Source organism: Cynocephalus volans, chromosome 12 (genome assembly GCF_027409185.1).
Source record: "Cynocephalus volans isolate mCynVol1 chromosome 12, mCynVol1.pri, whole genome shotgun sequence".
Lineage (NCBI taxonomy): Eukaryota > Metazoa > Chordata > Mammalia > Dermoptera > Cynocephalidae > Cynocephalus > Cynocephalus volans.
In genome coordinates this window covers 54,736,754-54,751,922 of record NC_084471.1, presented here as the reverse complement: position 1 = coordinate 54,751,922, position 15,169 = coordinate 54,736,754, and positions in this window count along the sequence as shown.

Here is a 15,169-nt window from a genome sequence, read left to right as displayed (position 1 = left end):
AGACCGCTCTTCTACCTTAACAAACCTCTTTCTCACTCTGCAGGTCCCAGTTTAAATGTTTCTCTCTCTAGGGTACTGCCCCACCTTCTCCCTCCCTACACCCTCGCCTCCATAGTCATACATTCTCTTGTAACACACTAGACTTTTCCCTGGCAGCAATTACTGCGACTGTCGTTAGTCAGTTGTGTAATGTGCCCCTGGCGATCATGAGAGCAGACCTGTCTTGCCACCTTTGAATTCCTAGCACCTGGCACAGTAGCTGACTGACCACAGTGGCCCTTCCAAAACTGGCTGAATGAATGACTGAGCCATGCCTGCTTTCCGCTGGACGGAGCAGATAGCTTCTTTCTGGCAGCCTCTCACTGGGCCTTCTCCCAGATCCCTTCTGTTGTCTGGCCCCCTGCTGACCTTCGCTCAGGCCTCACTTCTCCTCCCCTGTACGGGGCTCTGCACCCCAAGCCTCTCTCTGTCACCTCCCTGTCACTCCCTCAACACATCCATTACCATCTCTGGTCTGTTCCATTCTGCAAGTTCAACTTTCTGCCAGCATGTTCATCTTGAAAAAATATCTGATAAACAAATGAATTGACAAAAGATGCTCGAGGGACAAACACCTGGCACAGTGTCTCAGATCTAGTGCTCACTTCAAGCAGACAGTGGTTTCTTTGAACTACTCAGCATCTATTTTATTTTACCTCTGGTAACAGTCCTCCTTTTCTCTTTCTCTCTCTCCCTCTCACTCTCAGCCTTTGAGTTTCGGCTGGGGCTGACACCCAGTCCCTGGTGACAGGGGAGGGTATGTGACGTAGGTCAGACCTCTTGATATATTTCCACTCTCTGGTTCAAGCACAGGCACACAACCCAAGGCAAGCCCGTGAGGTTTAATGTCAGCCCTTTTCTGGGGCTACTAGGAAAGTGAGCCCTTCTCCCGCTGGTGGGATTGAAGCTAGTAGGTTGGGTGAGCGTGACTTCCGAGGGAAGGAAGGGTGAGGAGGGAGACAAGCTGCCGCAGCCTGGACGAGCCTGTCTGAGGACAAATCGAGCACAGACGAAAGCGGAGACAAAATCTAGAGACAGGCCACGTGCTGCAGACATTACTGGAGCTGCTGATGAAGTTTCTTCTTTTCTTGAAACTTGTCAGAGTGGGGTTTCTCTCACGTTCACCCATGGGAATCCTGACTTGCCATACACTAAAGAATGAACACCATGAAAGACTGGGAACTGAGCGGCAGAAGGCCTTTAGTCTTGTGGTTCTGCAACTCTCCGAGTGCGAGAACTTAGACACAGCTCTGAGTTTCAAGTTCCTTATCTACAGACTAAGAATCAGATCGTTAGCATACTTTCTAAGCTTAAAATTCTAGGATTCTGTGATACCAAGATGCCCACGAGATGTGCACACAAAGGAACTAGTTCGTAGTGGTGAGAATTTCAATTAGGAGCCTGTAAAGGAAATAGGACTGGATGGGGAAACTTTCCTGGCTCTGTCATATCTCACTGTGCGCAAGGCTTCCTAGCATATTTCCAGGTTAGAGAAACAAGGGACTTCCTGAACTGATAATAGGTCCTACTGGAATGTGAAACCAACAAATAACAAAGTAGCAACCACACAGGCAGCAGTGAAGTTTCAAGAGACAGCTTGTTTATTTCAGAGTCACTGGATATGAATATGTATATATCCACATACATATGTACATATATATGGCTATATCTTACTTTAAATTAAATATATGAAGGAGATATGTCCTATGTAATATAAAAATACAATCATTTATAATTAAGCATACATAATAATGATGATGATAACAATTACGAATTCTAGAGCGGGGCTAATAAAGTGGAGTTAGTAAGGAAAGTAAATAAAACATCACATATTATGGCACATGGATAAATGTAGGTTGCTGTGGCTATTATTCTGGTCATACTGTGACCAAGACGATTTCAACTTTTAACTAAATATGTCTCCGGAGCACCATTTGAATCAAAGGTACATTCTGCTTAAAAGAAGTACTTTATTTACAAAAAGGAACAACTGCCATATGAAAACAGACGTTGAGCCAGGGTCTAATCTTACGTAAGTCAATGAAAATCCTTCCACAATTATTATTACTAGCATCACGATTTATCCATTTTCACTCAGTGTTACACAAACTGGAAATTTAGCTTCATACATAAAACACATAAGCCATCAAAGTAGAGTTGTTTTCTATTTCTTCTGACTATTCATTTGTATGTCCATGAGGCTGTTCCAAGGAATTATTTTCTCTTTGATTTGTTATTACTTAGCCTGCCACATAACTTGAACTAAAAAATGAAATCTTGCCCAATTTCCTAATAATCACAGATGACCATACCTCCTTAAACAGTCATCTTTCAACTAGCCTCAGATTAAAATTTTAAAACCACTTTAAAGTTTTCTTTCAAGTTTTTCATATCATTTGTGAGGGCATTCGGTGTATATTAGCTCTGGCACAAAGGAACTCTGACGCTTCTATGGCGTCTCATGCCCCAGCTGAGCATGTGGGGGACGACGGGGGAGGGCTGTATTGAAAACATGTTTGCTTCACATAATCCAGAACCTGATCTCATGAGTGATAAGGCAAGTTAAATTTTCAATGTGGTCTTTGTTAACTATCATTCAAAGGCTCTGAAGAAACAGGAGAATATCACAACTTTCCCTCACCTATTTGTCAAGCCATAAATAAGAGGCTAGGTTATAGCACGTGGCACTGACCATTTTGAGAGCGTTTTACTTTTTTCTTTCATGGGGCTATAAAATTATATGGTGCATTCGCAATTTACTTAGGAAATTGCTAGAGGAAAAGAGCTTAGGAAATATTCATTTCCTATAGAACGCAGGAAATATGTGCAGCCTTCTCTCTATCTCTTTTTCCCTTAACTTCTGGGTTTAGGCCAATATTTTTTAACTCGTTAGCCTTTGACTTAGCCATTGTTAAACACAGCTGTGCAGTTATTTGGGCTGTTTTTTTTCACACATATTCAGTATGTGCAAACTAAAGAGGAACTGTATACAGTGACAGTGTTTTCATTCATTCATTCATTTATTCATTTAATAAGTGTTTATTGAGCACCTACTATGTACCTGGCACTATGCAATGTACTGGAGCTTGCAAGACAGATCATCCAGTCTCTGCACTCACAGAGCATAAACTCCAGCAGGAGAAAGTGAAAGCGAATGGTAGTGAAAATAGAGTGTATGAAGAGAAACGCCTGAGGGATGCACCAGGAGGTATGGCAGTGCAGGACCTGGTGTAGGTGGCATCATTGTGGAGAAAGGCCCCTCCGGGGAAGACACATCTAAACTGAAGCCTGAGAGATGGGGAGGAGCTTAGCCAAGCAAAGACGAAGAGGAAAGAGGAAGGTGTTCCCAACAGGCCCATTAGCACTGTCTAAACACCAGAAGCATCCAAACAAAAGAATTGTGCTAAAAGGATTTTTTTTTTTTTTTTTTGTCAATATGCAATGTGGTTGATTATTGTGGCCCATTACCGAAACCTCCCTCCCAACAACCTCCTTTCTGTTCGCTTGTCGTATCAACTTCAAGGAATTGTGATTGTTGTGTCTTCTTCCCTCCCCCCACCCACAGTTTATTTGTGTATTTATTTATTTATTCTTAGCTCCCACAAATAAGTGAGAACATGTGATATTTCTCTTTCTGTGCCTGACTCGTTTCATTTAATATAATTCTCTCTAGGTCCATCCATGTTGTTGCAAATGGCAGTATTTTAAAAGAATTTTTAAAAAACAACCATCAATGTTTAAATCACACCACCCTAATGACTGAAGAATGATTTGCCAAGGTAACTGGCTCATTGTGTTTTCTGAACACTGGAGGTGGGGGATGTCACAGCAGAAAACCCCAGCATAGACAGCTGAGGCACAAAAATGACTCTGTCAGAAGCCATTTCATGTTGTAAAACCCATGAATTTCCTGAAACAAAGGTCACTTACATTCCAGATGAGCAGACTGAAAGAGAAACGTAGAAAGAAGGGTGGGGGCAAAGCTCGCAGAGAACACTGACAGATCTTTCCAAAAGAGCTTATACACCCATTTTCCTTTACTTTCTACAGTTCCTGTTGCAAAAAATGTTGTTGACATGTGCTTTTGCAGTTCTTCATGAATATCCTAGTAAATATGAGTAAGAACTTTATTTAAAAAATAATTGTATGATGTTTTTTTCTTGCGTCTTAAGGACATGAGTAAGCATATCGAATTCATATGTTACGAGAATTGACAAGCAGAATTTATTCAATTGAGTTTATGTTACTAAAAGTTTATATTCTTATATCGAGCTCTTTCTATTTTTAAGTTGAATTTAGATGTTTTCAATCCATGCAAAATAACAACAGATATGTTAACACATTCCTCAATAAACCATATACAGCTTAGCACAATGCCTGGCATGTAATAAGTGCTCAACAAATGTTAGCCATTGTTATCGTTGATACGACATATTTACAGTAAATAAATACAAACTATTTTTTAAAACATGTACACTTTTTAAAAATCAACAGTGCAAGCACATGGTGAAAAAAAGCAAATCGTTGGCAAAAATTTATAATGAGAAACAACTTGCCTTCTCCCACCTCCACCCTCCCCTCCTGTTCTTCAGATGCAAACACAATGGTCCCCCCTTATTCGCAGGGGACACATCCCAAGACCCCCAGTGGATGCCTGAAACCACGGATAGTACCAACCAAACCTGACTGCCATCAGTTGGAACACGTTCGTGTTCATGTCTTCCACCCACAAGTTTAATGCCTTTCCAGCTTAACTAAGCACTTGTCACACACTGTGGCTGTAACTTTCCCTGTCTGAGGTACAACAGCAAAACTAGCACGGACTTCTTTTTCTTTCTTCACAATTTGGTGGATGAAAGATTCGTTCTTACTGTAGAGCTTAGCAACCTCAGCACACGAACTTTCACCTGTTCATTTAAAGGAATTACTTCATGGCTTCTCTTTGCCACGTCCGAATTGCCAGCATCACTACTCTTGTGCTTTGGGGCCATTATTAAGTAAAATGAGGGTGACTTGAACACGAGCACCGCGATACCACAGCAGTCGGTCTGATGCCAGGTGGCTGCTAAGTGACTAAGGGCCGGGAGCATCTACAGCATCGGGACTCTGGACAAAGGGAAGATTCGTGTTCTGGGGCAGGACGGGGCAGGATGGTGTGAGATTTCATCACACTACTCAGAATAGTGTGTGACTTAAAACTTAAGAATTGTTGACTTCTGGAATTTTCCATGTCATATTTTCCATGGCTGACCATGGGTAACTGAAATTGCAGAAAGCGAGGCCACTTTTAACTTTGTTAGCTGTTTCTTCAGGTGGTTGGCTTTGTATTTCTAACTTACAGACATATATCTTTTCATTGATTAACCAATACAAGGCATTATCAACTGACATCTTTCCATGGCCGATGATTTTGATCTCTTGCATCATTTATTTATTTGTTCACCATGCAGTAAAATGCATAGTACGTCAGATGGTTTTACCTTCAAAGGAGAAAAAATGAGGTAGGGAGCCAGGTTGAGCAGCGCTGGGTGGAGGGGCCACAGCTTAAATAGCTTGGTCAGGGAGGGCCTCCCTGAGAAGTCAATATTTGAACAGGAATTTTCTTTTGTTGTTTCTTTGATCACTTTTTTCACCTCCATTTTCTGTATTCTCTCTTTTGGGATACCATGTTAGTCAGATATTGACTCTGCTGGTTTAATCCTGTATGCTACTTGGATTTTCTTTTATGTCTTTTTCTTTCTTTGTCTTTTCGTTCTGTTCTATGGGGGATTTTCTTGATTTTATCTTTTTTACTCTTCATACAACAGGTTTGTGGAGGTTTTTTTCTGAGACTCTTCAGGTCTCCAGGGAAGTCACCTCAGAACTCTTGGCTTGGGACAGAAACAGGCTGTTGATGCTTTATGCCCAAAGAAATGATGGCAGTCGACTGACTCATATCATCTCCTTGTTTCCAGACCTAAGCCGAAATCCCATCCACTGCTATACCTGGGATTCCAGAGTCCTAAGTCTTCTTGGGATTCCTCTAAGCAAGCCTGATTTCTTTTGTCTTTATCTCCTTCTGTTAAAGCGGCAGCTCCCTCTGCTCTGCTAACTGTGTATTCCAGAAACGTGTGGAAATTTCTAATCTGCTATTGATTCCTACCCCATTCTTTTTGTCCTTACAAATCTATACCTTTTATATACATTTACTATGATTCTAATGGAGTCTAGAGAAGGAGAGAAAATTAATGTATTGGATAATCTTCTCTCTATAATTGGATATTCATGCACAATTTTAAAAAGCAGTTGTTGATGATTATAATTTCCATCATTTGTACACATATATGTACCTTTTCCCATATATTTATCCCAAATATATATTATATATGCGCATGTATATATACATATGCATGTGTATATGTGTGTGTGTATAATCTTTTTTCCATCATTCTACTCTTTTGGAGTTAAAAAATGTAAACTCAAATATCGTTAATCTCAAAGACATAATATGCTATGCATTATGTTTCAAGATCAAAAGGCATAGAAAATGTTAGGACCTACAAGAATGGCTAAAGTGTAGATTTGTTTCAATACTGGAGAAAAATTTTTTAAAACAGAGTGAGATCCTAAAGGGCCAATAAGCAATTTAAGAAGTTTAAAATGTATCCTATGATCAGTAGAGAATCACTGAATGAGTCCGAGAATGATGTAATCAGATTTATATTTTAGAAAAACTGCTAGTTACATCAGAAAGAATTTAGTAGGCAAAACAGAGATGAGGATCAGTTAGCAGGTGACGGCAAAGATCCAAGCAAGAGAGGAAGGTGGCGTGAATGCAGGCAGGGATAGTGAAGATAAAGAGATACGGACCAATTTGAGAGATATTTGGGAGCATAGGTCATGGTGAGTCTTGGTGTTTGTCAGAAATGGAGGTAAGACACTTCCAATCAAGATGGCAGGATAGATGGTCCCCAGCGTCACCCTCTCCCACAAACAACCAATTTACAACTATTAAAAAGCAACGATTGCCAGGTTGGGAATACTAGAGCTCAGGGAAAGAGGAGGAGAGACCTACAGTGTTCATGAAGGCAGGAGCAGCCACGATGGGAGAAAGAAAGAACCGCTCCCACCACTTCAAGCCCCAATCACTTCAAGGCTGGCCCTGGTGAGTGCATGGAGCAGGAGCTGGCAAAAGCCGCAGATTTGCCCTTCAGATGAAGTTACTTGGAGGCAGCAGGGGAGATGAGGGTCTTAGTGGTCCCCAGGCCAGCAAGATCACTAATAGGGTTCCCGTGGACCCACATTGGAGTGAGAGGCCACAACAACTGAAAGAAGGAGCCACTCAGAGGCTGGTGAGTCATCACAAGGGACCAGTGCCTGACCTGTCCTATGGAAAGTGTTTGGACTGCAGATGGTGGGAGAGATTGCCCCCCAATCAATGCAGGACCACTCAGTGGAGACTGGTCAGGAATACAGATCTGCAGGGGGTGCAGTTTGCTGAAAAGACTCAGGCCCAGCTCAACATCACTCAGCATCCGGGAAATGCAAATCAAAACTACACTGAGATACCATCTCACCCCAGTTAGGATGGCTAAAATCCAAAAGACTCTGAACGATAAATGCTGGCGAGGTTGCGGAGAAAAAGGAACTCTCATACATTGTTGGTGGGACTGCAAAATGGTGCAGCCTCTATGGAAAATGGTATGGAGGTTCCTCAAACAATTGCAGATAGATCTACCATACGACCCAGCTATCCCACTGCTGGGAATATACCAGAGGAATGGAAATCATCAAGTCGAAGGGATACCTGTTCCCCCATGTTCATCGCAGCACTCTTTACAATAGCCAAGAGTTAGAACCAGCCCAAATGTCCATCATTGGGTGAGTGGATACGGAAAATGTGGTATATCTACACAACGGAATACTACTCAGCTATAAAAACGAATGAAATACTGCCATTTGCAACAACATGGATGGACCTTGAGAGAATTATATTAAGTGAAACAAGTCAGGCACAGAAAGAGAAATACCACATGTTCTCACTTATTGGTGGGAGCTAAAAATAAATAAATAAATTCACACACACACACACACAAAAAAAACCGGGGAGCGGGGGGGAAGAAGACATAACAACTACAATTCCTTGAAGTTGATATGACAAGCAAACAGAAAGGACATTGTTGGGTGGGAGGGGGGAGAAGGAGGAGGGAGGGAGGTTTCGGTAATGGGCCACAATAATCAACCACATTGTATATTGACAAAATAAAAATAAAAATAATAAAAATAATAAAAATGGAAAAAAAAAAAAAAAAAAGACTCAGGCCCAGACCAGAGTTTCCACACAACCCAGGTGTACTGGACCTCACAAGATCCAAAAGTGCTTACAAGGTCAACCGTTAAACCCTGAGCTGGACAAAAAGCCTTCCCCACGGAATCAGCAGCAAAGCAGCAATTTAGCTCAACCACAGGGCTCAAGTGCTGGTCCCCACAGGAAGTTCCCCCATTTTAGAAGTAAGCAAAGAACAATAAATTAGTTCCAGTGTAGAGTTTAAGTAGTAAGAACAGCAAATAACCCAACACAAAACTGAAAGAAAATGCAAAAAACCCACAGAGCAAAGACAAAGTTCTGATATTAAGCAGTAAAGGTCTAACACCACCAAAGAACACCTATAAAACCTAGAAGGACCAGAAGTCCCCTCAGACTCCCAAGCAGGGGGTGGAGGAAGGCCTGGGGCCTCAGCCACGCCCCCCTGATGTCCGCATCCAGCCCTGTGATGACCACCAGGCTGCTGCCAGAAGTGCCCTGAGCTCCTGAGCTGAGATGCTGGGGGGCCAACAGCCTCAGCCATGTCCCCCAATGTCTGCATCCACCCCAGAAATGACCACTGAGTCGCTGCCGGAAGCATCCTGGGCTCCCGAGCCAGGGTGGTGGGGGGTCAAGGACCTCAGCCACACCCCCCTGACATCCACATCCAGACCAGTGATGACCACCAAGTCACCACCAGAAGTGACCTTTGCTCCCAGGGTGCCGAGGGCCTCAGCCACACTCCCCCCAAAGTTTGCATCCAGCCCCGCCATGACCAAGCCACCATGGGCTCCCCTATTGGAATGAGGGGGGTGCCATGGGCCTCACCTACACCCCCCCACTTCCTCCTCCTCCCATCCTATCCCCCTCACTTTTTTCCTCTCCCCCTCCCCCCAACTGCTCCAAAACAACATCTTAGAATGTAAAAAAAAAAAAATTAATTAATTTTAAAAAGATTAAATAAAACCAATAGCAATCAGAAGGATAAAAATTATAAAGAACAAAAATCAATGAAATTGGAAACAAAACAATTGAGAAAAGTCAATAAAACCAAATACTAGTTCTTTGAAAAGATCAATAAAATTCAAAACCTTGATGTCAAGGTTTTACTGGCTTCATAAAACATGTTAACTGTTCCTTCTTTTTTGATTCTTTGCAAGAGTTTCTTTAAATATTGGTAGAATTTGCCAGTGAAGTCATCTGAATTTTTTTTTTTTTGTCATACATAGCGTTTTTAATTAGTGGATTTAATTTCTTTATTAGATATAGGTATATTTGGGTTTTTAATTTTTTTGTCAGATTTGCAAGTCATATTTTTTAAAGGAACTTGTCCACTTCATTACCATTTTCAAACTTATGAGCATGAAGTTTTCCATGACATCCTTTTATTAATTTTTGAACGTAAGTTTGATAGTGATAGGGCTTCTTTTTAATTTCTTACATTATTTGTGTCTTCTCTACATAAGTTTGTGTTATCTTCTGTTGATCTTCAAAGTACCAACTTTTGGCATTGTTGATTTTGTTGACTGTAGATTTATTTTCTATTTTACTGATTTCTCCTTTTTTCTCCTATTTTCTTCTTTTTAGAGTTAGCTTTTTTTATTTTCTAAATTCTTTAGATTCTTAGCTCATTGTTTTTCAGCCTGTTTTTTTTTTCTAGTATGTGCATTTTAAAGCTATAAATTTCCTTCTAAGCTTGGTTGTAGCTGCACCCCACATGTTTTGAAATGTATAAATTTAATTATGGCTTAATTCAAAACATTTTCTAATATCCATTATGATTTCTTCTTTGACCCATGGGAATTATAAGTATATTGTTTAATTTCCAAACATATGGGGGATTTTCTCCTTAATTTTTTGTGATTTATTTTATTTTAGTGGCTGGCCAGTACAAGGATCCAAACCCTTGACCTTGGTGTCAGAACACCATGCTCTCACCAACTTAGCTAAATGGCTAGCACTGTTATCTATTTGTTACCGAGAAAATATTCTAATCTTGATATTGCAAATTCTCAGTACCTTGGTAGTTCTCCAATGTCTTTCAAAAGGTATTTTTATATTGAGTCCATCTTTCCAGTTGTTTTCAGAAACAAATTGGATACAAAGTATTCAGCTATTGCCAGAGGCATAACTACCACCAGTGGTAATTTAATTAATTGTGACACCACCACAACCCATAGATCACCAGTATCACATTTTCCATTAGCAAAAAATAAAGTCATTATTGCATTCGTGGTCAGAGAGTTAAGCAACTCCATCTCAGAATTCCTTGTTCTCTCCAAAGCCAATGTTCTCTCTACTACTAATATGCCACTTATGACATATTAGTAGTAGAGTAGTAGAGGACATATTAGTAGTCCTCCCTGAAAGTGCTCCACATTTGCTATCTTAATGTCTTTCTCCTATACCTTAACTTGGTCCCCTCAACACACCTTTTCTATAGTCTTCTGCTGTTGTTCACAAGTAGCACATGCATGCCGCGTTCCTTTGTTCATGTTATTCCCAGCGTCTCCTCACTTCTCTTTGAAATGTCTATCCTTTGATTATCATCTAATGTGTAATAAAAAAAAATACGTATGTGTTAAAGTTTAAAAGAAGAAGAAGAAAAATAAGAAATGGGGCTAAGAATGAGGAGTCCAGGATGGTTCCTGGTTCAGACCTGTGCAGGTGGTCCTGGTGTCACTCACTAAGACAGGAAGCATAGAAGTAGGAGAGAGAGAAGAGACCAGAGCCAGACGCCAGCTACAACCACCAAGGCAGGCCGCAGCACGGAGGGAAGAGCAGTCTCACCTGCATGTAGATTGAAGCACTGACTCATGTCTCCGCAGGACACTGACCGGAGAAGGTGACTTGGGGACCAAAGTGAGAACAGGACTGTCTACAATTTGAGCCCACAGAAAAGATGCCAGATTTTCTACAATTCACATCCAGGGACAGAGGAAATTTACTTCCACTAAGTAAATTTCTATAACTAAGGAAAGTTATATTTTTGTTGTGGGGCCATGCCTCATGGATTCAATATCCTATTTATAGCTATGTAAAACTCTGTGCTCCCCAAATCAAAAGTATACATTCCATTCAAGCACGTATACAACATTTATTAAAATTGACCACATACTAGGTCACAAAGGACAGTTCAAAATTTTTCAAAACTTTGATATCATAGAGACTACATTTTTAAACACAAATTATCTCTAAATTAGACACTGACAATGACAATATAGTAAGCGAGAAACATTTTGATTCATGTTTTGATTAAATGCACCTCCCAACAATTCATAGATTGAAGAGGAAATAATAGAAATTACAAAATATTTAGACCTAAACAACCATAAAAGTACTACATGTTAGAACATTTGGGGTACAGCTAAAGTGATTTCTAGATATAAATTTATAGCTTCAAATATTTCTTTAAAAAGGTATTGAAAACAAATAAGCATTTCCTTCAAGAGAGTGCATTTAGTCACTCGAGAAAATTTAGATACCAAAGTCAGATCTCATCTTTTCTTATATATGTGAAGCATTATCAGGTAAATAAAAAAACCCTTACTTGCTCCAAGTAAAATTGAAATCAGCCAGGTAATAAAAATGCTGATTTTATTCACTCTGCCTTTTTTGTCTTTTTTACATCTGTATTGAACAAAAACTTTGGTGGGTTAGTCGATATTTGGCTTTCTCATATATATTATGTATATATAATATCTATATGTTTATGCATACACTTCTCTGTATTGTAGCCCATCTTGGGCAAGTTTTCTCTAAACAAAAAACAGCTCTGAGAGAAGCAAGAATGGAGGATGAACAAGACCATGGGCCAGGGGTCAGACAGCACTGAATTCTGTCTTCACTTTACCTCGGATTAGCTGGGCGACTTTGGGCACATCTATGTGACCTCTGAAAATTCCCTGCTCTGTAAATTAGAGTTGCTGTGATACTGTATATTATTCCATTTCTGTTGTTTATAACAAAAATACCTGGAACTGGGTAATTTGTAAGAAAACAAAATTTATTGCTTATAGTTTTGGAGGCTGGGAAGTCCAATGACTGGGGAATACATCTGGTGAGGGTCTTGGTGGTGGTGACAGTGACCCGGGGTCTCACATGGCAGAACGGCAGAGCAGAGAGAGACTAACCTCATGTGCTCTTCTTTTAAAGCCCTCAGAACCACGCCCCTGACAACAATTATTAATCCATTCACTACGGCACAGTCCTACAGTCTAATCACCTCTTCAAAGCCTCACCTTTCAATTACCATAATAGGATTCCCCACCCTCAACAGTTACAGCGGGAGTTAAGATTGATTCTAAGACATGAACTCTGGGGGAAACAATTCAATCAATCCACAGCACACCAATACAAGCCATAAATGACTGTCGTGATGATTCCAAGTTGCTACATATGTAGTGCTCACCTCACTACTCAACAGAGTCAATGATCACTAAATAATAAGTTATTAGAATTAGAAAAAGGAATAATACTTTGTGGTAGAAGGTAACTTAATTTGAACGAGCACTTCAGTGTACATTTTTTATTTGGTTTTTGATATTTATGACACTTTGTAAGATGGGTTTGATCAGGTCTTATTTCCATTTTACAGATAGGACAGCTAAGTGCTTTGTCTAAAATCATAAAACTAGGTAGAGGCTGTCTGGCATTGGAGCCCTGACTTCATGATTCCCTGATTCATTGATCTCCCTATGATATGTATCAACAGAAATGCCACTTAAAGATCTCTTGTAAAGGAGCTTCATTCTATTTGCCTAAGTAGGACACAGGTTCACTTATCTATCTCTTAAGACAGTAGAAGAATTTGTGCACATTTTCTTTTTTAAAAAATAATTGATAAATAATTTACATAGAATAAAAATTTACCCTTTCTAGTATACAGTTTTGTGAGTTTTGACAAACTCCCACAGTCGATTGAGCATCAACACAGTTAAGATACAGAACAGTTTCATCACCCCCCAAAATGCCTCTGTATCACTTAGTAGTCAACACCTTCTCTTATTCCCAATCACTGGCAACCATTAATCTATATTCTCTCCCTATAATTTTGTCTTCTCCAGAAAGTTACAAAATGGCATACAGCATGTAGCCTTTTGAGTTTGGCTTCCTTCTCTTAGCACAGTGTACTAGAAATTCATTTATGTTGTTGCATTTATCTGTGATCCATTCCTTTTTTATTCCTGAGTAGTATCTCATTCTATGGGTGCACCACCACTTGTTTTAAACATTCCCCAGTTAGAGATTTGGTGATTACAAACAAAGCTATTGTAAATGTTTGCATACAGCTTTCTGTGTAAACATCAGTTTTCATTTCTCTTAAGTAAATACCTAGAATTAGGATTGCTCTATGTTTAACCTTCTAAAGAACTGTCAGATTATTTTCAAGAGTAGCTATACCATTTTCATTCCTACCAGCAATGTATTCTCACTTTTTTTTTTCTTGTGGTTTTTTTGTTGTTGTCATTGTTTTGTTTTTGTTTTAGCTATTCTAATAGATGTTAAGTGACATTATGTTTTACTAAGAGATATTTATGATGATAATAACCTAAAGATCCCTGATCAAACAAACAGCTATTCCAATCAACAGGGAAAGTATAAACAAGTTTGTAATCAGTAGCTTGGCTAGTTGTTGTTTTTCCCTACCCAATTAAGTGTATATAGCTTAAAAATACATACGAGTGCACAGACACACACAGACACATAATAAATCCCACCATCTTGGCAACTGAAAGACTATCAGAAAGGACTTTCTTCTAAGGTTTTGGACTATTAGAAAGGACTTTCTTCTAAAGCTTGAGGAGTAGTATGTGTTCTTTTACAATCTACCAAAGGGAAATAAGCAAGCACTTCTAAAGTATGGCAGGCAGAATAATGGCCCCCAAAGACATCCATGTCCTGATCTTCAGAACCTGTGAATATGTTACATGGCAAGAGGGAATTAATGTTGTTGCTACTCAGCAGACCTTGAGATGGGGAGATTATCCTGGATTATTCAAGTGGGTGCAATGTAATCATAAGGGGTTTTGTGAAAATCAAAGTGGGAGGCAGGAGAGTCAGTGTCAGAGTGATGCAGCATGAGAAAGACTCAACCCATCATTGCTGGCTTTGATGGTGGAGGGAGGTCAGGAGCCAAGCAATGTTGGCAACCTCTAGAAGCCAGAAAATGCAAGGAAACAGATTCTCTTTTAGAGCCTTCACAAGGAATGCAGCCCTGCTGACTCCTTGATTTCAGCACGGTGAGACATATTTTGGACTTCTAGAAACTCAAGAAACCTCTAGAAACTCAAGAGAATAAATCTTCTGACCTCTGGAAACTCAAGAGAATAAACCTGTGTTGTTTTAAGCCACTCAGTTTATGGAAATTTGTTACAGCAGTAATAGGAAACTAAAACATTCTTGATTAACCTTACAAGGAGAAAGACTAGGTGGCTACTAACTGGACTAATTTCTGAGAGGTCTTTCTTCTTGTAGGCCCACAAAAGCCTGAATATTAAATGCCTGTGGTCTCTGCCTTTGTTACAGTTTCTCAGGATGTAGTCCTGGGACATCTTATTCCTTCTGTTCTCCCTGCCTCTGGAACTTTACCCACACTCATGGCTTTGGATACTATTCACATATGTAGGGGATTCACAAGATTGTATCTCTCACTTAGCCCTCCTTTCGGAGCTCCATTCCAGAATATCTGCACTTGGATATCTCACAGGGATATCCAACTTAATGTGTTCAAAACCGACCTCCTGATTTTTTACTCCCCACCCCCAGCCTCACATTCGTAGCCCGCCTTTCCCTAGACTTCCCAATTGCTCCTGAAAGAACCTGGTCAAAAAATATTCAACACCT